This window comes from Trichoplusia ni, chromosome 3 (assembly GCF_003590095.1).
Source record: "Trichoplusia ni isolate ovarian cell line Hi5 chromosome 3, tn1, whole genome shotgun sequence".
NCBI lineage: Eukaryota > Metazoa > Arthropoda > Insecta > Lepidoptera > Noctuidae > Trichoplusia > Trichoplusia ni.
This window is the reverse complement of record NC_039480.1, coordinates 8,095,699-8,121,455: the sequence shown is the minus strand read 5'-3', so window position 1 is coordinate 8,121,455 and position 25,757 is coordinate 8,095,699. Positions and strand designations below refer to the sequence as shown.

General features: G+C 33.6%; 2 long non-coding RNA genes across 3 annotated transcripts; both read right to left on the bottom strand.

Annotated features, from left to right (window-relative positions):
- Window positions 1–15,019: 15,019 nt before the first annotated feature.
- On the bottom strand, window positions 15,020–17,842 carry LOC113491762. Of its 2 annotated transcripts, XR_003400451.1 has the most exons (4): window positions 17,801–17,842; window positions 17,468–17,678; window positions 16,120–16,326; window positions 15,020–15,974 (listed from the first exon to the last, which is right to left on the bottom strand). It is a non-coding gene; the product is annotated as an uncharacterized LOC113491762 (long non-coding RNA). The 2 variants fall into 2 exon arrangements; XR_003400450.1 differs by having other exon boundaries at window positions 16,120–17,678.
- Window positions 17,843–17,866: 24 nt separating this feature from the next.
- On the bottom strand, window positions 17,867–20,044 carry LOC113491761. Its single transcript, XR_003400449.1, has 4 exons — window positions 19,686–20,044; window positions 19,149–19,352; window positions 18,229–18,594; window positions 17,867–17,908 (listed from the first exon to the last, which is right to left on the bottom strand). It is a non-coding gene; the product is annotated as an uncharacterized LOC113491761 (long non-coding RNA).
- Window positions 20,045–25,757: the final 5,713 nt, after the last annotated feature.

The following is a 25,757-nucleotide window of genomic DNA, read 5'->3' as shown; positions in this document are numbered from 1 at the left end:
TCGATCAAATTTGTAAATCGATCGCCACGTCAACTCATGATTAAGGACTCCGGTTGGGTCCGAAACTAGTCGGGCACCCCCCATATATATACCCGTGAGTAAACCGTTGCATCATTTAATAAATTGCTTATTTTTATTTAAAACTAGTTTTAATGCGTGTTATTCAGTGAATTTATATAATAATCAACTACAACTGACTTAAGTAATAAGACAAGCAATAGAAGCACGATTTTCTCAATTTAAAATATTATGATGTCCCTCGATTTTCTGAAAGTCATCAGAGTTTAAGCCGTGATAAAATGTGTAGTAAGCGGTTTGTAACGGGTCAGTGAGCAGGCGCGCCAGAGAACGATACATATCGTCACTCTGTAGTTTTATTTCGTCGGAAACTCTGTAGAATAGATCCGGAAAACTATGTTTATTCAAAGTAACATATGGAGTTTCTATCCGCTTTTTTCTCCCCAACGAATGATGTTTTGGAATCCCGCTACTGGTAAATTGTTAGAGTTTCGGATACTAAAGATACTAATGAGATATAAGACAAATAAGATACTACTAAAAAAGATACAAATGGTTAAACGCAGTCTGTCCATTTATCTGTCTGGATCCAGGCTGAAGCGCATAGACCAATTTATCTGTAAGAATGAAATTGTTACTGATGTGGTATATATGACTATTGCTGTAATAGAATTCAAAAATCGTAATAAAGCAATGTTTGTACAGAACCCCCAGTGCCATAAGCTGGATATGTACTTCACCGTTTTTCTAACGTTGCAAACGATTGCAATATTTTTATTTATTTATGCAAGAAGGCCTTTTTGAAACATATTTTCAGCACTCATGTGTATTCAAAATAATTTAACTTCAAAAACTAAAGTATAGTGATATAAATAAAACTCAGCTGAAATTCTAGCATTCGCTTACAAAAGTTAATTCTCCACCGCCTATATAAATACGAAGTATTGATATAACTTTGCAATAAAACCTTTTGCGCAAGGTCAAAGGTCTTTGAAATCAAATACGTATCGCTCTGATACGGATCTCAATGGAAAATACTGAAATCTATAAAAAATCTCGATGGATTTTCTTATTATGTTCTTATCCTACTTTGTCGGATTTCTGTTATTCTCTAGTAAATTCAAAGAGCTTTCAGCATTCAGTCTTCGAGGCCGAGTTGATAAACTCGGCCTCGAAGACTGAATGCTTAATTTTAAGTAATAAATAAGATTTGTTCCTGCAGTCGGCTTAATTTTAGGCTTTATACATATGCTCTTCAAAGTAAATGATCGAATTAAACTCTAAGGTATTATAGTCGTACCTAGAATTAATTTGATTAAATTCTCCTTGTTAGTTGATTTGAGTTATTATTTTGTTGGTAGTTATTGGTTTCCGTGAATGTCTTTGTCTGGATTTTCTCTATCTTTCGGGAAATCATTTTTTTTTGTTTTGTGAAACAAACTAATACCTACGTGTAAATGCAAGAAGTTTCAGTATAAGTTAGTAAGTAGGTAGGTAGTTAAAATATGAAGGTAGAACGAGCAACATCTTCTGTCAAAACGAACACCATCTCAGTCTGCCCGTGAGCATGATACCTGCAAAGGTGTCAAAACGTCGGGAACTAAAATCAAACATTAAACCGCGATAAAATCCGTAAAAGTAGTTTCATTCAATGTCTAACATTCGCGTAAACCTTAGAAACCACTAGGTAGGTAAACTAAAATTTCTGTACACAAGACCTTCACGCAGTTGTCACTCGGAACGAATAGCTAAATTTTATGTAGTACTGTCCCACGACTGGGCAGCGGTGTTCTCTCATACATTCTAAATCTGTAAATGTCACCTCCCTTTAACTGATATATAGAACCATCTTCGGAAAAAGTTGATTATTATTGTCTAGTAAAGGACAATTAAGTCATAGATCCTAAGACATAATTTCCAAATACATTATTTATAACATCTTTAAATAGATTAAGATGTTTATGTTACTTTCTCCTTACAACCCACGGGAATGGAATCCGACCTCTTTGAAGGACATTTCTGAGGTCATTACAGTAAAAGTGTCACCTCAATCCCACTGAATCTATAAATAGTATTAATCTTACTGAGACCGAAATATTATGATTTTGTAAAGTAAGTTACATTGGTTATAAATGGAAGTTTTTTGTTTAGTCTTATCACTTGATATTTTAATTTTTCGAGATGTGAGATGAGTTTTTAATATTGAAGTAACTTTAGAGAAATAAACTTTTTACACACGAGGCAAAATGTCAATAACAGACAGTAGGGTAGACGACTGAGTATAAAAAGTATAAATCTATTTAGTCCCTTAGTTAGATAATTAAAAAGTAATCTACAAGGATTTATTCCTTTTTCTAAACAACTAAAATTTACAAAGATAAACTGCTTTACAGTTTAGGAGATGGGGCTTGTGACGTAATAATGTCGTAAAATTTATACCATATTGGGACGTCACGTGTGAGTTCAGTTCGCCATAACTTGATCCATTCACTAAAATACAGGACTGACGCTGAAAACAAAATTGTCGCCTATCTTGATCGGTTCCACAGATTCAATAGAATGCAAGGATCGGCATTGACTGAAGCTATATACTAAAGGTTGACCATTATGGGAGACCGGCCACGTGCGAAATGCCTTAATAAACTTCGATTATAACGTTAATAAGCTCTGTGTATGCAATTAGTAATAATCGAAACACGCTTTTGACGCAATGGTTAAGCATGAAATCAGATACAATTAACTACTAATTTGCATTAACGTAATTAACACTGCAGTATGTGTATACGACAGATATTATATTGAAAAGGTATTTTAATGTATTCGAATTTCTCAACTTTAGTATTTGAGAAAAATATTACTTATTTTCTGTTAACAGCGACACTGATACGTGAAAATCTTAGATTTGTGTAAAATTCACTCCATAGTTGTTTTGATTGATTAATAAGAATGAAGACATTTCTTTTAGAATGTCATTCAGTTACTACATATTATAAAATGGATACATTTTTTTCTCCCGCAAACATATAATGATCAAAGTTCCGTGAATGATAAAGATGATTTACGTCACATCGTTGCTTAAATTTTAAGGTGTCGCTACGACACAAATCCCTCCTCTAAACTTAAAAAAAATCCTTCCAACCGGTTACGTAGTACAACTTACTAACCTAACCTAACTAGTATAGTACACCTAAATCTAACCGACTATAAAAGAGGTTTAATATCTCCTATCATTACTACTCGTGTCTCTTAATTATACGTTACACGGTACAATAAAATGCTTTCACGCTTTACATATATTAACCGCAGCAGCATGTAAATTAAACTACGTAGGGATGTAAATTTTGGGAGACTTTCCGCCTTCCATGGCGTGTACTAAAACAAATGACTGTACGGGTTTTTGGAGCTGTTTGTACGACTTGATTCGCTTATTTTTATATTAATGCATATGTTTTTTTCCTCCCAGAAGATGTATTCAAAATAGATGCACTGTTCTCCTATAGAGAGGGGGTGAATAGTAGATGTCTTATCGTATTTCAGATTAAAGTTCTCAACAAGGCACCTTTGTAGCCGTGTCTCCGTGTAAGCCTTTTGGTAAGAAGGATCAAGTTTCTTCCCTAGGAACTTATTCCGTAACTAAAATAAATATGCATATTTGTGAGTTTGTATCAATGTTTTTTAATACGGTACGATAAGTTTTTTATTCAGCAATTTCAGTTAAAATGTTGTTATAGAAGATCTCTATTCAGAAGTAAGGCAATTTCAATACTTGGTCCCTTGTAAGTGCTATCGTTCGAGTAAAAGTGTTTGTTATTTGGCTTATCATTACCTGTTTAAGGTTATAATGAATATTAAACACACTTTAAGACAAGGCTCCTGTTTTAAATCTTTCTAAAGCTATTTAACGTGGCTAGCAAAATAAAAAAATCTCGATCTCAGCTAACTTATGCATATGCTATATTTTAAGATAATTTTCAGAGAACTTTGCACCGCATACCTAATTCTATGAGTATTTTCGTTGACCTACTTTGACACTTCACTGTACTAATACTCTCTTACAGTGTACTCATAATTAGAATACACGAAGTAGGTAATTTTAATCTGCGAATCACTTTACGTGTTACGCATACTCTAAGCGTCTAAGACAGTCTTTTTAATTAGCAACTCCGCGGCATATTTGGACGGTATTAAGACTTTTTACAGCGCAAATTTTTGAAGGCAGGAGGCCTTTATACGGGGCTCCGTTGAGGAATAATTAAAGAGTTTCCAAGGGCCTCTGGACTCTTTGTTGGTGTTCGGACTCTACTTAATATGTATGAACCAGGATGTTCTAGCTGTTGGCCAGCGAGAGTCAATCCCGGTCTTTTTATTCAGTCCTTTGTTTACTGATGGCTCTGTTTGAGAGTCAATATTGTGATTCCAGAGTCAATTTATCTTCTGTTTTAGGGGTCAGAACTTTCAGATCAAAGGATTCACGGACTCGGAAGCAGTCCTTATGTTTAAACGTGAACATTCTTTTAACTCATAGTAGCAATTGCTACTAATAACAATTAGAGGCTAATAACGATACTTAATTACGACTTCACGAAAAAATCGTGGCGTGTCTAAGATTACGAATTGACGACTATATACTTACTGAAGGTATTGTATTAAAAGCACATTATTTACGATTATAATGTCAGGGTATTAAAATGTATTTTATATCCTGACGAAGTTAAAAGAGCCAAGTGCGAGTCGGACTTGCAGCATCCGGGCACACTGAAAAAAAATGAAACCCGAACTCAAAAATATGACTGAAGTTGCACGCCGAATGGCTGAGTATAGTGATACGCACAACCTGTAAAACACCCCTGTAATACCTATATTCGCAATAAATAAGTTTGAGTTTGAAATGATCGTAGCATCCATTGCTCAATTATTATTGTTTGTTCTTTATTCATTACTAGCTGGTGCCCGCGACTTTGTCCCCGTGGGTAGAACATATAAGTTATGATTTATACCTGCCCTGTTTTTTTCACATTTTCCATTGTATCTTCGCTCCTATTAGTCGCAGCGTGATGGTTTATAGCCTAAAGCCTTCCTCGATAAATGGTCTATTCAACACAAAAATAATTTTTCAATTTGGACCAGTAGTTCCTGAGATTAGCGCGTTCAAACAAACAAACAAACAAACTCTTCAGCTTTATATATTAGTATATATAATATATATAGATAAAAAATCGGATAAGAAATATATCATGTGTCAAAATTTCGACTGTCTAGCATCATGAGAAACGGCCTAGTGAAAGACGGATTGACAGCAAAGTGGGCCTTAAAAATGGGATTTCGTTTATACCCTTTTGAATTCAGCTGTTCACTATTCTATAAACACGTACAATTCATACTTTAAAACTAATTTGAACAGAGCTGATGAAAACTTCGAGAGTAGTTTTAACGTGATAATAATTATAAAGTTGTTATGTAATTACAAGGCAAAACAGGCAGCGAGCTCGTTACTCACGAAAATGTGATTTAAAAATTTAAACAACTAAATATATAATGATAGTAAATCATGTTTACACGTAATTATAATCATATTTATTAGTAGTATTAGTTGTACGATAAGTTCATTTGGGCTGCTTAGTTTTTCATGTCAATTCACATTAAGGTATTCCAAATTTTTGCATATTATTTCATACGGGGAATTACTTTATCTACGTAAACATTAAAAAAAAACTTTTATCTACAATTTATGCGAAATTCGTTAACTCGGCCAGTTCAACTCCCCCGTTTCACCGTAATTTATGTACGTACCTAACAATCATAGATAATCACCCACCTAACAGCAATACAGTTGACACGCCATCAAAATATGAAACAATGAGCACGATAGCATACACTCAGTAAGTAAATAATATTGGGAATGCAACGATCGTTTTAAGTGGACTTCAATATAATGGGCGTTGAAGCTACCCTTAGCGGCCCGTCCAACTTCATAACTCAACGAATAATAAATCAAACAAGTCGATTAAGAACCCAAAAGGCTGATAATTGAAGCCCTTAGGGACGGACTCCAGAAGAAAAAGTATTGGTTTTGACTTTAAATAGGTTATGATAACAGAAAAGTAAGGATGGAGTAAAAAGTCGGGAATTTCTTAGCGTTGTGTTTTGTTGTTACTCTTGTTTCCGTAAGAGCATTTTTTATGCAGTATAGGATTAAATTGATTAGTTTAAATACTTGTGAAAATAAGAGTTCCGTCCAGGGCTAAAGAAAATTGGTTGGTTGTTAATCCAAAAAAAATAGTACCGTTTTAACCTATGCTTATGCTTTCCTTTTCTTACATTTCAACTGTCTAACTATACACAATTCACGAGATCTGGTGACAGAAGAATGGGCCAATATCGTAGTTTAGTAATAGGGTAACGTTTTACATTACGGTATGAAAGAATAAAAATTTGAAGTTTGTTTTGGAACAAAGGCTTACACTATGGGAGATATTTTCCCAGCATTGAGTTAAACAGGAATTAAGATGATGATGCTCAAAATAAAGTGTCCGATAACTTTACCACACATCTTTGAAAAAGCTTTGGTAGCCCAACGCAGTGCTGGACCCGTAACCTTCCGTGTGTGGCAAATGAATTATAGGATAAAAACATCACGTTATTACAGGTTTTTTTGGCGCAATATAACTTCATTAATAAGTTAAAAAAATAAAGAGAACGGTTACAAAATACGAATAGAAATAAATGTTTCAAATGACAATGTGACGACTAACGAGAGGCTTGTTACAAGTCATAAAAGTAAATTTACTCGTTGGTATGTCGTGAACATCCCTAACATAAAAATGTTTTTTCACGAAATGTTTATCAGATGCGTGGCGAATTTTAATAGGTCGCGCTCGGTATGAAATTTATATCTTAAAAAAAAGAAACTGGTCATGAGCGAGTCGGTCGTGCGACGCTTGGGATTCCGTAAACATAGGTTTAAAAAAGAAATGGTCAGTTGTCAAGTTTATGGCCGTACCAATGGCTGAACCGTGATTTTTTTCCCAAGCTTTTATATATCGAAATTTTTTGCTTGTTTTTCGTTCCGGTTAGATCTTTACAACTCATTTTTGAGGCACTTCCCTATAAGCTAGGTGGCTAAAATTGTAGAGTAGGTTCAAGCCCGATGACAATGCCATTTACAAATATAAAAACGGCTGATCCGATTTTGATCAAATTTTAGTGGAGTCACATTTAAAACTGGTTTTTTTTGAATCTATTAATATTTGTCTATGGTTGGTTTTTTCTACTGGTTAGCTATCGCAGATCACCAGATATGGTGACAGACAGACGGACAGCCCGACAGACAGCAGAGTCTTGGTAATGGGGTTCAATTTTTCCGCATTAACGACGGAACCCTAACAAAATGTCGACTAACCACGAAATGTTATCAGCGTGTTTCGACTCCATTGAGTTGTTGAAAAATTATGGTATACGAACCGTTTTTTTACATTTATGTCCTACATTTATTTTGATGATTTTCCAGGCTAAAAATAAGTTAGGTCATCATGATATATGGAACTGAAACGCTACAGTCTTTCTGTAACTTGGAAATGGCTGGCGCTCGTCAAATTCAAGTTTTGTGTATATCAATACGATAAAATAAAAAAAAATACCCGATCGTAAAATTCATCCCCCACAACTTTAAATCGCACTCGCGCATGATTCACCTTCAATGAAAAGCCAATTAATTTGAAATCGCTCTGTCCATTCGGGAGCTATAATGCCTCTGACAGATATACAACAGACACGTCAAACTTAAAACAAAGTCTTTTGGTTTCGGGTATTAAAAATAGGATCTATTACCTGGAAGCCTGTAGACGCATATAATGACGCGCCTGTTCCCAAAGGATAAGGCCAAGAACAAGGGTTTCCACTTGATACGACTCTTCCAAAATAGTGTGTCAAATGCATGTCAAATGGAAGTTCCAAGTCAGTAGGAATTTTAACACTATAAAAATGACTTTATCTCAAGCCAGTAAGGTTTATTTTACAAAATTTATTTACCAATAATATGTCACTGATAGTACGCCATTTAGTTTTTTTCACGTTTGAATATAGAACTCTTACTAGAACTGACAGCCAGTATTTTATTAAGAAAAAAATATGTAGTAAACTCTTTATGCTACACAATAGAATAGTCATTTTGAAAAGCAAATAAATTCGTGGAAAAGTTTGTTACGTGCCCGCACATAAAAACATTGAATTAAATAATGTCGTTTGTTTTTCCGGGAAAATTAAAGGAAATTACTGTTGCGGTAAATTGTAAATATAAATCCTTGCGGTGTATTCACAACATGTCGCATATCATCTGTACCCAATTTAAAAGGCCCCCGAACAATGAAATTTACTCGCGTACAAAGATTTTTATTTACTCAAACCAACTACTCGTTTGATTTTCGATTGTATTGCGCGTTATTCTTGAATTCATTTTCTTAAAATCATCTATTTGATTAAAAACACTTTTTAAGAAGATTGATTTATATGAATGACAGCATATTTTGTTTTAGAACCAGTTGCATATATAAAATAATCTCGTGTTACGGTGTACGTATCTGAACTCCTCCGAAACGGCTCGACCGATACTCAAGAAATTTTGTGTGCATATTGGGTAGATCTGAGAATCGGAAAACATCAATTTTATTTTTCATACCAATTTTTTCTTACCCCTGGAACTAATTTGTTTGGCAAAACAACGCCTACTAGTTCAGCTAGTATCAGTATAAATTTTAGTCATACAGGCCGCCAATTAGGCGAATCCAATATGTCTCTGTTAAATTTCAGAATTGTAACCAGACCGCAGATTCTAATTTACGAGCGAAATCCCGCGGGCTTATGACGATAACCTATGTCAGCCGTAGCTATAGCCCTATAATAATAATTGGTGAAATGAAAATAGGTCAATAGACTCATTGGCTTTCTTGGTGACAAATAAAGCATAGATCACTATAGTGATAACAAATTCCTGACTTCACAAAACCCCGCATTCTCACCATGATAAATGACGCTTTATGACGTCATCCTGGCAAAAGACAAAGACAGCATGTCATCGAATAGTCGTTCTAGAATACAAGAGTAATATGAAGTCGGCTAAGAGCGCTTCAGAAGAGTTAAAACAAAAAAACATCAAGAACTGCAATAAGAACTTTTTTTATTCTTTTTTATGTGAGCTGACGTGACTGTTTTGTGGAGTAACAATAGGAACGAACATAATTCAGTCCGTATTAAGTATTATGCGGCACCTTCAGTCGTAATAAAACGGACGGGTCCCGTTACATTCGTTTGAAGGCCTTTGTTGTGATCTGATGTTCAAATTTTATGGCGTACGAGTACCTAAACGCCGCTTCGTATTACAGCCTTTTTTGAATTTGGAACGTAAAATCTGTTATGTGTGTATGTAGGTACTTTTACTGGTTTGCAAAGATTTGTTTTATCATAATTTTAAGTTAAATTGTTTGTCTTAAATTTTTACTATTATTACTAAAAATTTTCATTTAATTAATTATAGATACATTAGATACTATTCGTATATACTAAACTCTTTCATCGTAAACCACCATCCCAATTTTTGCGAATCCGATTCGATAATCCGATTTTTTTTTTTTCTTTGAACTTTCTTTTTTCAATGGAAAATTTCGATTTTTCTGAAAAAAGAACTAAATAGTTGTCTGGGTGAAGAAATAATTTAACTTAAACACTGACAAGCAGAGTCGACCTTGACATGTTTGCTACACTGCGCAACCCAAAAAAGATTTAGGTTACATTAAGATCTCAGTTTCATGTAATTTCGAGTACGGTATACGATATTTTTTATAATACGTTATATGAAACCTCTTTGGTGTTGAACGTGTTCCTTTTCTATCAAAGGCTTGTTACCATTTTTTAATAAAAGAAATTGCTGTTTTCTTTCGGGAAAAACAGCTTCTTTATGCTTTTCAATTGTTTCACAAAATAGTTCAACATTATTTGCTTGGCTTAAGAAGAAAAAATCTTTTTTTAATTAACAAGACGTAATTTGTGTAATGTGTGTTTGTATTTTTTGTTTTATTTGCATCAAGCTCTTTACCTATGTATCACCTTTCTTCTTTTATTACATCCCTTTAAAACAAAATTTGTAAAAATACATGTTACCTGGACAGCTTTAGAATGTAAAAATCGTATGCGACTGTATTTTAAATCCGATTGCGTCGGGGAATTGTAGGACGTGAATTTTATATTTTATTGCCGCGCGTATAGTATCCACTATCCGAGCGTAAAATGTAAAATAGTTTAAATCAAGGACTTGTCGCTGTTGAAAGGAGATAACATTATTTTGTGCGTAGCGGTGTCTTGCTTACACAACGGCAATAGTATTTCATTGGGAACTTACAGTAAGCGCGCTTACTTTAATCAGTTTTCTAAACATGAATAGAATCTAGATATAAAATGAAGATAAAACTAGGATTTAATTTAATAAAGGGGTTTATATACTACCAGCATATAAAGCCGCACTGATGGGTACAGTCCTTTGCCCGTATAGGGAAGGTTTTGAGCATTAATCACCCCTATAGCTCGAGTTGAAAATTTTAGATTCCAATATTTGAAATCCAGTTTTCAAACCTCACAATGTTTCCTTTACCGTTTGCCCGTGCCCTAACTTAATATAATTAAGAATATTATATGTTTAAACTAGCTGTTGCTCGCGACTTCGTCCCCGTGGGTAGAAGATATAAGTTATGATTTATACCTGCCCTGTTTTTTTCACATTTTCCATTGTATCTTCGCTCCTATTAGTCGCAGCGTGATGTTTTATAGCCTAAAGCCTTCCTCAAACACAAAAAGATTTTTCAATTTGGACCAGTAGTTCCTGAGATTAGCGCGTTCAAACACACAAACTCTTCAGCTTTATATATTAGTATAGATTACAACTACTTATTTCATTTAATGGATATAAATGAATGAATAAATGTGTAAATGCCTTAAGATTATTTTTAATTCTTAATATGAACGAAGACTTATATTTCAATTTGGTTCTATAAGACGTCTTATAATTGGCTGGCAGTCTGTTTCTAATTTAATGTAACCGTTTGTCTCTCATGGATAGGTAAATAAATTAATTAAATGTTCTCTTATCTGAGACTATATTATAAGACTGAAAATCCAAGTCTAATTAAGGAGTCTACATTTGACAAGATAAATTCACTTTAAACCTTCTATTTCACTTAAGAATCCTTCATATTTACTCGCAAATGCGTATCCATTTATAATTTACACTGTTTCAAAGTTTACAAGTAAATTGAATTATCTATTTCTTTCAGAAGTATAATTTCTTGAATGTTTAAAAGGATAATTCAGTGCCAGAATCAAGTTTCGCTAACGGTATTACATGTCTAGGTTAGTCCAGAATGTAAAGTTTTGTTGGTAGGCTGGGGAATACTCAAGGCCCTTTTGTATATGTACTATCCGTCATGGGAGAAAGCAGATAGTATCAGATTCTTACCTACTTAACCCTATTTAGCCGTACTTCGTCTAGTATTGGCTGGTACAGTAAATCGTTTCCCTGGGAAACACCGAGCTAACGTGCAATGTGAATTTCGTTTTCTACCATTGTTGGTTATCGTTAACAGATTTGATGTCCGTTATTCGCGGTTTGGTGTCGATGCATGGCAATGCCTTGCAATTCTTCATGTAACTATCAGAAGGTGGATCCTACCGTTTTGAGTAATGTAGAAAAAAAATATTTTATGAATTATTAATATTGCCGCCTATACAAAATACCTAGACAAAACACTTAAGACAAAACTTTGATCTTTAAAAACACTGTTGTAATATGCACGAAAGAAAGAAATAAATTTTACTATTGTTTTAAAATCTTTGACTGGACGTATAGCCGATTGGCAGGGACAGGGCATTAAACTGTGTATAGCAATATCATTTAACTTTTAATTACAGCTTATAGTACCTTGCAGTAATCAAGTTATGCCATACGAAAATATAATAAATATTAGAAATCTGTTCTTGATTCATGCATTCATTATGCGAAAATATATAATCTAAGAATTCAGTATTCATTTTACATTTCAAATAGCTATAATTTCAAGTAGGGTGTTAAGAAAATGAAAACAAAATTCGAATGTTCGTCATATTTTCTTATCGCATAAAGTTAGTCGATGTCTACCAAAATACTATTAAGCTATAATTAAAAGTTAAGGATTGGAATACTATTTTAATTTAATATTTATAATATTATAGTATTGAAACACTGTTAACTTAACCGTGTTATTTAAGTTTCATTTGTTTCCATTGTCTGGATATTTCAAAAGAGAAACAAGTTTTCTCATAAATTTTGTTTGATTCTGTAAGATAATGTGTTTAATTAACGCGAAATAAATAAAATAATCAGTGCTGGCAGCATATACACCGTGATTTTTTAGTCGCCTTACAAAAGCAGCCCAGTTCATGTATCCAATGACTAGAACACGTTCATGATAAAAAATAGGTTTTTATGAGATTTGAAAAAAAATTAAATTCAAATTTTATTCAATATTATACAAACCCAGTTCTGTTGCGAGCGCGGTCCAAGCGTTGTAACAATGGTGAGGGGCGCGGGCGGCGGCGTTTTTATCATTTTTAAGAGTATATTTCTGATTTCTCTTGTTTAATTTTCTTCGTACTTATTATCTTAGTTGATAATAAAAAAATAATAATCGCGCCTATAGGTATTTTACGTCGGATACATGAACTGGGCTTTTGTAAGACGACTAAAAAATCACCGTGTATATTTAGAATCAGTGCCTATACTACGAGCTCCTACAGAAACGAATATATGAAAACGGGATATCACGCTGTACTGAACGTAATAGCGTCTCGTTTCAACATCGGCAATGTATCAGTTTTCAGAGATCATTGTTCTCATAAGAATTCAGTTTAGGGAAATAATCCTTAACAAGAATGTTACCTATTATATTTAATACAAAGTAATCTATGTAATCCTCTGTCTCAATTTACACTCAAAGACACAAACATTGAAGCACCATAACATTATTTGATTAGGACAATCCTCATTTTCGTCTAAAGTATCTGAAACTGAAGGTTCCGTACAAGTATGTTTAAGACCCGAAGCGTCAGCTCATGATAAAGGACATAGATTTTTTAATGGTAACCATCTGATTTTTTGCTTCCTAACTGGCTACAAGCAGATAAATAGCGTGACCTTAGCATACCCTTTTAGGAAGGGAATTCCTGAAAATACAAATTGGTAACAAGAACCTTCCTTTTCATTTACATATTACATTTTCAAACGAATTGACCCAACCAGCAACTGTATTAAAACATTTAGGTACTCTTAAATTCTTATACAAAAATAACATCTCACGTTACGAACCATAATTTCATCTGTCCAAATGTGTGGCTCAATTCATTTGGCCCGTAGTGTATCAGTATGTCTGAGATACCTTTAATAATGCATAGTGCAATGTACTTAGATACTAAGCTAATACCGGCTTGTAAATAAGATATTTGAGTGAAATGTAATTTCCAGAAGCTTTGAAAGTGGTTGGAATTGAATTATAGCTGCAAATCCTTTACTTTTGTTGCGTGGTAAGCTATGAGTTAAGCAAATAAGATTCTGCTGATTATTAAAGGATTGCTTTATGTTCCGGTTTGTAATTCGTTCTAAAGTTGTATAGTCAATGGTCAAATACCAAAAAATGCTAATTTTCCGCGCAAACAAATTCGTTGAAATGTCTTGTTGCTATCATGGTGAGTACGTCTATGAAAGAAAATTGATTAGTAAGAAGATTTTATTTTATTTTTTTTGCATTTTAACATTTCATTTCTGTGCTGTGCTGTGCTGTGTGCAGCTTCTCTGTGCGTCAATTTGTGACTCTATTTTGTAAGTACGTTTCAGTATTTCTGATAAGTGAAATACTTAAATTATAAAGCGAAAAAATAACTCGTTTGCTATCGAATAGATTTAAAACTTTCAAACGTTATTCTTTTAAAATATTAATGTTATCGATACATACACGTATCGGAAGCGAGTTTATACTGTTGGCAGCTTACAAAATGTATAAACTCTTTGTAACGACCGACTGCAATATTTCATAGAGACTCCAAAGCACTGAAGTGTTAAACGTATCGTTATGGCTCTGGCCCGCACAGTTCAATTACTAAGAATAGATGTACACAGAAATAGTTCTTAAGCTCTCCTCATAAAGGTGATATTCGCTTGTAAGTCACGTCTATTTTTCAATGCAATGACCGTAGCACGCGACACGGATTCGTTGTGAATTTTCGAAATTCAAATCTTGATCCAGTTTCAACATTGTTTTTTTTTATTAGTTTTTATTGTCGTTTTTTTTTTAATATCATACATATCTATAGTCAATTAACTAACCACGTTGATTCGTGCCCGTCCTTTAGCCAAAAGGCAATATCCCAAATTTTTACAATATTTGGTACGGTTAAACATGCGATTTGAGAATATTTATTTTCCAAAAATATGGCAGTGCAACTAATATGAATACGTAATAAAAGTAAATATTTCACAACGTAATGCGCCATACAAGTTTTAAGAAAAAAAATGGATGAATTTATTGTTCTAATTTTAAATTACCTAACACTGGATGAATGCTGCTAATTGGATTTTAGTAGAACAATATTTTATACCTCGCTTATAGGTAAAATAATTGGTTCTGCGTACGATTTTAATTGCAATATTTCATAGAATTTATGAAGCAATATTTATGGAAATACGAATTGTACATAAAGTTTTATTTTATTTGCTCCTAGTTAATTATATTGATTTGGATAAGGCTTAGGCTTATCTGCCATAGCGAATTTAAACACACCCAGATCATATTTTATATATTGGTTCTGTTCATGAAAATTGGATAAACCATTTAAAATGGAATTGAACTGATTAAAATTTGTACTGGATCACCTACTTTTTCTTCGGAATGGTATATTGTTTTTATGGTTCCGCTACTAATACTTAAGCTTAGCTGTGTGTCCGTCTGGTTACCATCTGTTCGCCTGGCTGTCTCCGGGCTGTATCTTATGAACTGTTAAGCAAAAGCAAAGTTCGGTCATAAATGTTATAAGAATACTTGCACTTGACAGATTTTTCGAGAAGTTTATTCATTTTCATGCCTTGTTGTATTCAGCCACTGTAGATTGACATTTTATTTTATACCATGGACGTTAACGTAACCGATCACTTTATGATCAGAGCTCGAATTAAAATTGCCACTAACGTACACTCACCAGCACTAGCCAATGTTACACAATTATAGGCCTTACGTGACTATAAATAAAAGCGCTTATTCTATTAAACATAAATTCCAACGTATGGTACATTGTACTAGTATTATGCAGATGTAGCCTAATGGTCCTTCCATTAGACAACATAAATTATAATCCACTGACGCTATGAGAATACTTAAAATTCTCGTTTCCCTACAAAGGGAAGATTATCATACAGATTAATTAAAAGATAAATGATCCCCTTTTTGTACGGAACCTTATTCTAAGCGTTTACGATACAAATTATATTTTCTTTTTTATGATGACTTATTGTCGGTCGTTTATATTAATATCCTTACAATGGGCCATTTGTTTGCGTAGAGAATTTTTAAGCGTTTCGTAGCTATATACGTCGAGCAGAATGATCGATCAAAGAGGTTAAGCTTTTCTTCCTGGGCTTAGGTTTTAGATGGGTGGCTCGCTTACCTTTTTGTTGTTACTGTAACTAATATAGTTAATGTGTAGTTTGATGGATAAGTTATGATTTCCTCAAGTAGGCGACATAATTACTGAACTTAGATCTTAAGATAGGTCAATTCCTAAAGCTCAGATAAATTGTCCTCAACAAGGAAACCCGCGTAATCACTCGCTTTTGTTTACGAAGAAAACTCCAGATTTAAGACATATGAATAAAAATATTTTTTCCATTCCTGTAAAAGGTGAAAAGGTACCTACTATAGTAATCTAAAGCATTATAACTGTTTCAATAAAAATTCAGACCTCGATTCTTCAAACCAGGCCCGAATTAATAAAATAAGGCGAAATTACGTGTAAATTAGCCTTAACGAGCCTTACCTGGGGCGAGATTCGACAAATAACAGACATTTCGTCTAAATCAATCGCACTGCAAAAGCGCCATTTGAAATCAACGCTACATTGAGTTGAGGTGAGAATTAGTTCGAGGTGCCATACATAGCCGGCAATGATATATCACTTTTGACACCAGAACTGTGTGACTCCGCAATGTATTACGACTGCGCAATTTTGTCGGCCTAAATAAACCTGAAATCGATCACGGGAATAAATCTCTCGAAATTATTGATTGGATTCGAAGAATGGATTGTTTTTAATCAGTCTATGTTTTCTCCCTGATGACTCTCGGCAAAGTAATGCCTGATTAAAAAAGTATTGTATTCGAAAATAATAACTTATTCTCTTCATAAACAAAATCCTCAATAGCAGGGCCTGGAATTAAAATTTTAATCCTTTGCCTTACTTTATTTGTAGAATATACAAGGCATATAATTTTTTTCATTTTGTCCATAGGATAAAAGGTGCTCTACAATTCATTGTATGGAGTTATAAATTGTAGTAGAAACTGAGTATGAAAGAAACTCATATAAATAATTGTTTTGTTAGAGCTTCGTTCAATCAATAAAATGGAGGAAATGGAATCATAAATACGTATTTAGTAAGTAATATCTATCAACATTTTTACAAGTCTCCTTTGAGAACTGGAGTCGACTTTTCCTATCTGACTAACCTTAACCTAAAGTGGTGTAAAAACGGAAGATTATTATTAAGGCTGACGTTGTATGCTTATCCGTCTGCCACTAGAATATACTTTCAGAACCGTCATAGTTAGATAGTTGAAACGAACAGTTGCACGGATGTATTTCTATTGCGGGTATAAAAACAAGTCATAAAAGTCAAGATAGAGTAACTGTTGGTACGGCCATAAGTCTGATGGGTGGTGGCTCGCTCCCTATTCCCGCACGTAGGCTCCAAGTCGGCCCATTGTGCGTTAAGTCTGATGGGTGAGCAACTTGTTAATTCGTTTTTCTTTAACTTACTTTTACAAAACCTTCAGTTTGAGGAGTCCTACTGGCACGTCACTAGTTTTCATTTAAGATGTTTGAATCATTTTTACTCGTGTATACATTTTGATTGTGCAGTTTTCTCAAGTATTGGTTATAGTACAATGCCTTTCATTTACATAAATACTCGTACTTTAACCAAAATTGGAAGCCCATTCCCAGAATGTCATCTAAAGGTTAATTTAAATACACAAATTCAATTGTCTCCAAATCGAGTGATGTCGAGCTATGAATACTTGGCAAACTAATTATCTGGCTTCAATTGATTATTCAGTTTAATTTAATTAATATTGTTCAATTTAATGAATAAATTGGATTACATATACCTCAATCAGTACGAATCGTGTCAATAGACGTAATCTCAGATATTGGCTGGGTTAGAACGAATGTGATCCATTTGGAGACATTAACTTCTTCAGAAATATTTATTGTGGTATTCCTCGCTCTGGGCTGTGTGAACAAAAGAAGCCGGCAGATTGTTTTAGACAAGGCTTTTTGAACAAAATTCTTTTTATTCGCTTTATTTTCTGATTCGATCTGAAAAACAGATGAGAATAAGATTATTAATAAAACATTTTATTTAAAACATTTTCCATGATATTCTTAGTGTAAAGTTTTTTTATAAAAAGCAATATTGTTTGTGAAAATGTTTCTTTTACCTCTTCTTATTTACCATTTATGTACACAAAAAATCTTAAAATAACACATGATACGAAAGAGGTGTACAAAGGTACTGCTTATTTCTTAAGAAATCTCTTCCAGATGACCTGCGAAAGGATAAATAAATGATAAAAATAGGCAACAGTGTACAAGTATTGAAAGAATAATGTGACTTCTTTTTAATATAAAAATCTGTTCCTTTAAAAATAATGCATTTAGTATCTAGCAAACGAGGGTGTTACGTTTAATAGTTTTGTAAACAATCTAAATACTGGAATTCGATATTTTTAGTATTCCTAAGTTTCATTTTGTTAAATAACCGTTTTGAGAAAATGTAGTTGAGATATGAACTGGTTTACCTAGACCAGTGTTTGCAAGAAATGTAAATCCAAAGCTACGTCGAAGTAATGGTGTTTTCACGACTTACCCTTTTAACTTCTCTGCTATTAGTCAACTAGTTTTTCGCAACTCTCGATACATCAATAGTATGTATATTTCTATTGTTTAATATCATTCTCTGCCCAGACAAAATGTTGCTGTTTTTGATCTCTTCTTTATATGAATTTCTTTGTTCCAAATATCAGGAATTTTCAATAAAATCTATGCAATATACAAATTTCTTCCCGTATTTTCTTATTGTCTATTCTTGTATAAAGTCCTTAAAAGTTTGACAACGGTGGCAAACCTTGAGACATCGGTTTTCTCAGTAATTGGGTTACCGGGGTCAGGTTCCACGGCGCAACGCACTCGTTTAGCTGAATTTTAGACATTCCTAAACGGGATGAAGTAGCGTCTGAAAATAACTTCATGGTATTTTTATGTATTTTATTCTTATTTACCTGACACAAACTTTTGATTTGTGGAAATAAAACCGCATTTGAACTATAAAATATATACAGTAAATATAAAATTCCCATGTCACGATGTTAGTTACCGTACTCCTCCGAAACGGCTTTACGGATTTTTACCAAATTTTATATGTGTATTCAGTAGATCTGAGAATCGACTAACATCAAGTTTTAAGGGTTCAGCTCACACTAAAAAATATTATTTTATTTTTTGGACGATTTTTTTTATTTTTTTTTAATGTAGCATTAAAAATACATACAACTTAGAAATAATTTATTGGGAAAAACAACGTTTGCTGGGTCAGCTAGATAACAGTAAAATCAAACAGTAAACGTTCAAGATTTATATTATAGGATGGATCTATATTATTTTTACGCATTCCTGAGAAAAAGGCTCAAGGCTAACAAAATAATCCTATAAGGCTTCCTTTTTCCTGTCGAGGTACGGAACTGTAAAACAATTTGAATATCTTTAACAACTTAAAATATAGATACTCACGAATAGACGAAATCCTAGTAATTTGTTTCGGGATCTTTGAAAAGGTCTCATATTTCAGGCCGTGTCCTCACCGCGGTTTAGATGAAAGCTAAAGTGACACTCCACCGGCCCTCATTATGTAACATCACACTTGTATCGCCGCAACACATTGTGACGTCACTGTATACTCCGGGACAAATAAATTGATTCAGCTTATTGAGAAGTCTGAAACAATAAGCAGTACATTTATTGTTATCGAAAATTATTGCATAATTTTATTTTAAATTCGTTGCACGGAGTTGTTTTGGAGTGTTACGTGTTAACGTGTTTGTTAAGGAGTTGCTAGTACCTATAATAGAGTTAGATGCTTTAAAAGCAGCTTTTCATATGAGTTTTTATTTCACTTTTCATCTTGGTATGCCTATTTAGGGATCGGTCCGGAACAATTTCAAATGGTTATTATAAAGCTTGTGGTAATTTATAAACAAAAATAATATACTATTACTTCATACAGAATATATCGTGCCAATATAAGTGGTGGGAAGTGTAAAGCGTTACCTCTGATCCGGGCAATAAATCTCATGAAAGAGGATGAAGGCCGAACATCGAGAGCCGAGAACCGAGCATTTCAGCTAGAGTGCCTACCATCTCTTGAAGTAATAATATTGCAGTTATGGGAAAGAGAGGCTGCTCTAGATCATGTAGAGCGCTGTCTCGTTTTCACTATGGCGACAGTCGGACTCTTAGAGTTGGTGGTATTGTTGGCTCTTTGAGCTCACGCCGCACCAGCTTGAGCTAATACTCCTGTGAGAGGATTTTATATAACCAAGTTCTATTGAAGATTTGTTTTTCTGGAGGTCTCTGAATTTGTTCTAGTTTTTTTTTCATATTTTATTAAAAAAAAAATGTAGTTTGAGTTCGATTAAAGCAGTTTGAACGTTGGCCTTGTAATTTTAAAACTATTTGACTTATTCTTTACTACTTAAAATCTGTATTAGTCATACAAGACTATACTCAGTAACATAAAATTACAATACAAATATCGAAATAAAATGCTGTTCCACGAAAACATAATTTATTTCAACCTCGCCTCAATTTGCATAAATAATGACCAAACAATGTACCACCATTATTGATTGCAATCTGAAAAGTACACATAAATTAAATACGTAATAACTTTCAATTATTGTTTATAGCTAATCAACTAAGGGAAGTTTAATAGTGTACCGTAGTCGCGTAGCACTGATGACGTCTGCTACGATATTTATGCTACGTCAATAGGTGCTACGATAGGTAACAACGTACAATGAGTTTCGGCGAATAACTGACGTATATGAGCTAATGATGGAAACAAACAACTTTCTCAAGAAATAACCTATTTTGAAAAGGTTGTCTTTATGTTACAACCATAGACAGTTCTAAAACTTACTCCACACTATCAGTATTTTTTTAAAGTGTTTTTCATTTGGAATTGCTTTTCAAAAGTAGTATTCGTCTAAAAATATTTTCATACTGTAAACAACTACAACTAAAACAACCTAATATTCAATATTTCACAATTGATAAAGATCTTCAAAATAAACTATATAAACTAGGCTTTGAAGTAAAGTAAGCATTTAGCAAATCTATTTTAAATAAAAGAAAATACGTTCTTTCATTCAAAATAGATTCTATATTCATAAAAAATAATAATATATTGAAGATACACGTAAGCTTAGTGAGAAAAGCTTACTAAGCTGAGATTAAAGATGAAAATTTCAGCATTATAGTGTACGCATGATATATTTTTAACCATAGAGATTCCAGACAGAAAGGTTATGTACCTCTTTTACAGATTCTAATTTTTGCTTAAGCTATCTTATATCTTCATTATTTAAGGTAAGGTTAAGCATGGATGTGGATGGATATAGAGGAAGAGGACGACCAAAGAAACGATGGATGGATTGTGTGAAAGACGATATGGCCGTAAAGAGTGTTTCTAGTGAGATGACGGCCGATAGGAAGGTATGGAAGAAGATGACATGTTGCGCCGACCCCAAATAAAATAATTGGGATAAGGGCAGGGGGGGAATGATGATGTATAAATAAAAATTTTACTTAACGTATGAGATCAAGCAACGATTATTTAAAAATGGCTAATTACGTATAATTAACCATGAAATTAAGTTGTATAAAATTCATAGGTTGCATTAACAAGAGATTATAAAGAAACACTAGCTGCTGCCCGCGACTTCGTCCCCGTGGGTAGAAGATATAAGTTATCATTTATACCTGCCCTGAATTTTTCACATTTTCCATTGTATCTTCGCTCCTATTAGTCGCAGCGTGATGGTTTATAGTCTAAAGCCTTCCTCGATGAATGGTCTATTCAACACAAAAAGAATTTTTCAATTTGGACCAGTAGTTCCTGAGATTAGCGCGTTCAAACAAACAAACAAACAAACTCTTCAGCTTTATATATTAGTATAAGTATATAGATAAGTATCTTTTATGCTAATTGTAATAAATCTAAATATCAAAACACGAATAATTACGGCTTTTAATAAAACTACGTAACAAGTAATTTACGGTTAAGGATAAAATGTTCCAGGTACAATGTTATAACTTTGGTATTTAAATTAAGGTTTAAAATGAGTTAAGCAGCCACCTTATTAAAATACTGCAATTAATCACTGCTCAGGAAGGCGGGAAATTACAGTAATCTGTTACAGGAAAGATTTTATGCAATATCTAAGCCAAAGACAATGACTCGAGAACAATGGATAACTGAATTTTACTTATAATTAACTTAACCAGGCTTATAGGCCCATTTAAGGATATAGACATCTAAAAACCAGTCTAGTGCGATTCGGACTTGCATCATACAGTACAAATAAGCTGATGGTAAATAAATTTGTGGCTACCCACTGTCAAATTTCTTTGTCACCACCAACAAATTTATGACGTAATAAAGTTGTCTTATATAACCCCGATTTTTTTTGCTCTAGCGGCAACAGACATGCATCAGCTGTGAAAATTTAAATTGTTTAGCTATCACGGTTCCTGAGATCAGCCTTGTCCATTTTTTGCCTTTCTATAAGGAACTCTCAAAGCTTTCAAAGCCAACAAGTGATAGAAACCGTCTCATATTGCTGGATAAGCAACGAGAAAGCCTGGCTGTATCCGGCCTTATCGTGACGCCTGGCTATGTTACTCATTTTCAATAGTAGGTAGACATTCTATCAAAATGTCAGACAGATGATTGGTCCAACCGATGCTTACATACGATGTTATTTTTATTGCGGCAACAAGGCAAAATAACATCAGATATTATTTTTTTATTTAGTGACTTTTTCCTCTTTGAAAACGGACCTCTAAAAACTACAACAAAGGAATGACTCAACATAAGTAATACAAATACGTATTTAGGTTAATATGCATAATACTAAAATGCACGAAAATATTCATGCATTGCATTTACAAACTGAAAGCACCATCAAAGCTTGTGGAATATTAAAATATTTTCAGCAGAAAACATGAATTTAAATTCATAAAATGAACACAAAACACGTGTTACGTATGGTAATAAAATTTTGTATTATGCAATTTAGTACTACAAATATTAAACATAAAAGTCATCTGTTTTATAAATTCAAGTTATTTCATGTCGGGAAATGCTGAACGTCGACCATTTCCAAACGAATGCAAAAAAGAGGAGGTTCTCAATTGGTCTGTTTTTTGTTTGTTTTCTCGTTGTTTCCGACTAGATGAACCGATTTTTTTTTATAATTAAAATGAAATATTGGTCATTTGGCCACATAAATATTTCATTAAGTTTGACTCAATAGTCTTTGTCTAAAGTCTCATGTTTGTTTTTGTTAAAAAATAATACCCAAGACAATTCGCTCTTGTGGAGCAAAGTTACCGCTCGCGCTTGTCCTTGTAGCATACCGTTTCGCTTCGCCAAAGGGAACATGTGATGGGTGGTTAAAAAAGAAAAGCTTTAACTGTCGCCTTTTGAAAGAGGGAGAATGCACTACACGGCATCCCTCTTACACTCATACAATACCATTATTACCTACAAAAGCTGTAGCAACAATGAAACATGTGTGCGACGTAATAATCCCAATTGAAAACAAAGCACATGTTCCTAGAATTCTTGTTTATTCGGAACAGAGCAAACAAGTGGTGCAAGGCACTAATTGGACAGTTCAAAACGGTGTTTAGATGTAAACGTGGAACAAAAAACTTTGTAAATAGTGGGTTTGGCGCTTAATGGACACACAATGGCCGGGTTCGCGGAAAATGAGCGAATTTTACCTCACAAAGAATGATTTTAATTTTTAAATGTGAACGTAATTAAATTGGCAGTGTTTTCATGTTTTTTGTACTGGAGACTTTCAGGAAGATTTAATTATTTTGTATTTTGGTCTTGTACATAATGAAGAGACAACACTCACAAACACACACAGATAACTGTCCACAATATTGACCTATATTATACTTATAATGGATAAGTGAGTTACTTTCTCATTGCGTACCTAACAGGTCAAGGGAATCAATGTATCGAACAGACAGATTGTGTCTGGCTGAAATCTATGTCGTCTAACCTGCTGAACCAATTTGGATAACGTTTTGTAACTAGAACTGATACCCTTATACGATGGTGGAGCACACAAGTATTCTGTGAACCATTTCCTATTGTATTCGCTCTGTTCAAGGATGGGCATTAATTAGATATTATCACAGCCCCTGTTTACTTAACATTATAATATTCATGACGTATTAACATTTGTACGGAAGGTCTATTTATTTTGTGCCGTTATGTAGGTAGAGGCATATAATTTGGGTAAAATGAGTTTCCATAAGGAGAGATAAAACCGTCATCGTTACTTTTTTAATGAAACCTATTTGTCAGCGTAGCCTTAGGTATATAGGCTTTACAAGATTGGATGTTTATTAGCCTATGTTCTTTCTTCTTTGTGCTAAATTGTATCAAAATCGGTTGAGAGATTTAGCCTGGAAAGTGAAAACATAGTTATTTACGCGAATTGATTATTAGATAGGTTTGTTTTCTTCTAATTCTGAAAGTCGTTGGTTCTATTTCCACACAGGACAAAAAGTATCAGTGTAAGGAGGACGATCACATATCTAGGTCTAGGATAAATCTACAATGTCTAGTATTCATAAGACAAGCTTTCTTACTCTTTGCTTATTTTGAGATTATAGCGCTGTGTGATGTCTTCCATGGCACGGATAGCCGTAATGCTGGCGTCAACACGCCCAAACTACTGTGCGCGACATGTCGCGGGTTCGAACCCCGCGCACATTTTTACGAGCGTTTGTGTTTTCCACGAATGACTTAAACCCGTCGCAACTCAAGGATTAATACCTAACTGAGGGACTGAGGACGTTTTTTTTTTCAATAGATATCAGTTTTTTTTTCTCTTTATTTTATTTAAGGACCTTTAAAATATCAGATTTACTACAATACCAAACCGTACCGCATTGATTAAACCAAGCTTTTCTGTTAGCGTATCTTTACGCAAAGAAAAATAAAATCCTTTTGGATTTTCCTGTATTTGAGTTTATCAACTGAGCAAATACGGTCGCGTAAAGAGGATGCTCAGACTTATGTGTTCATGCTCAAATATAAGCCCGTAATGAGTAAAGAACGCAGTGCGCCAATCGGTATGTCACGTTCAATGACCCTGAAAAACTATTCGAATCGGATTCCTATATTCGATTTTATATCCTACAGTCAGACAGTTTTATGTTTGGCTTCTTTATTTTTTATTTTTAGATGGTTGAGCAGATTGTTTAAAAATTCAAAACAGTCCAGTTACATTTTGTTTTCAGGGTTTCGTATCTAAAGGGTAAAAACGGAAGATCTCTTGTCTGTAGTCCTGTCCGTTTGTTACGAGGTTGCACCTCATGAACCGTGAAGGTTATACAGTTATAATTTTCACGAATCATGAATTTCTACTGTCGCTATAAAAAAACACATAAAAATAAAAGTCGAGATTGAGTAACAGTTGCTAGGTAAATTTGTGAAATAATAAGTTAGATTTGAGATAGGTGAGAAAGTTTAGGTTGATTTGATTTTGTTGAAAATATACAAAATACATATTTTCTAAAGCAAAATAAATCACGACAAGTAATTTAGTATATCCACAAATTTCACACAACTCGCTAGCTTCAAACGAAGCAAGTTTCATAATGAGAACATAACGACTTAAGAACATATGTATTTATAAATACATACAGTATAATCCCATTCCATTGAAATCCCGCAGTTATGGCAGTACACAAAATCATTTGTAATACGTTTGCATGCAATAGAATTCTAGAAACTAAGAGATAGAAGCAACTAATTCTCAAAGCAGAAACGGCATACGTGGTAAACGTTAGATCGCATCTTACATCTCTAGAAACAGTTCGTTGTTTCGAATAAAGACGTCATAATACTCTACCGAGTTCAGATGTATTTGGCGTTTAAACTAAATATAATTTAAAATTAAAATTAGAAGTAATTAGTAGTAATCAAAGCATTATACAAGTGATGTCTCGTAGTTATCCTCACGTAGGTCTCATCCAAGTAGCAATAAAAATGTTGATAGTAACTGTCGTGAGAATGATTCATTATTAAAT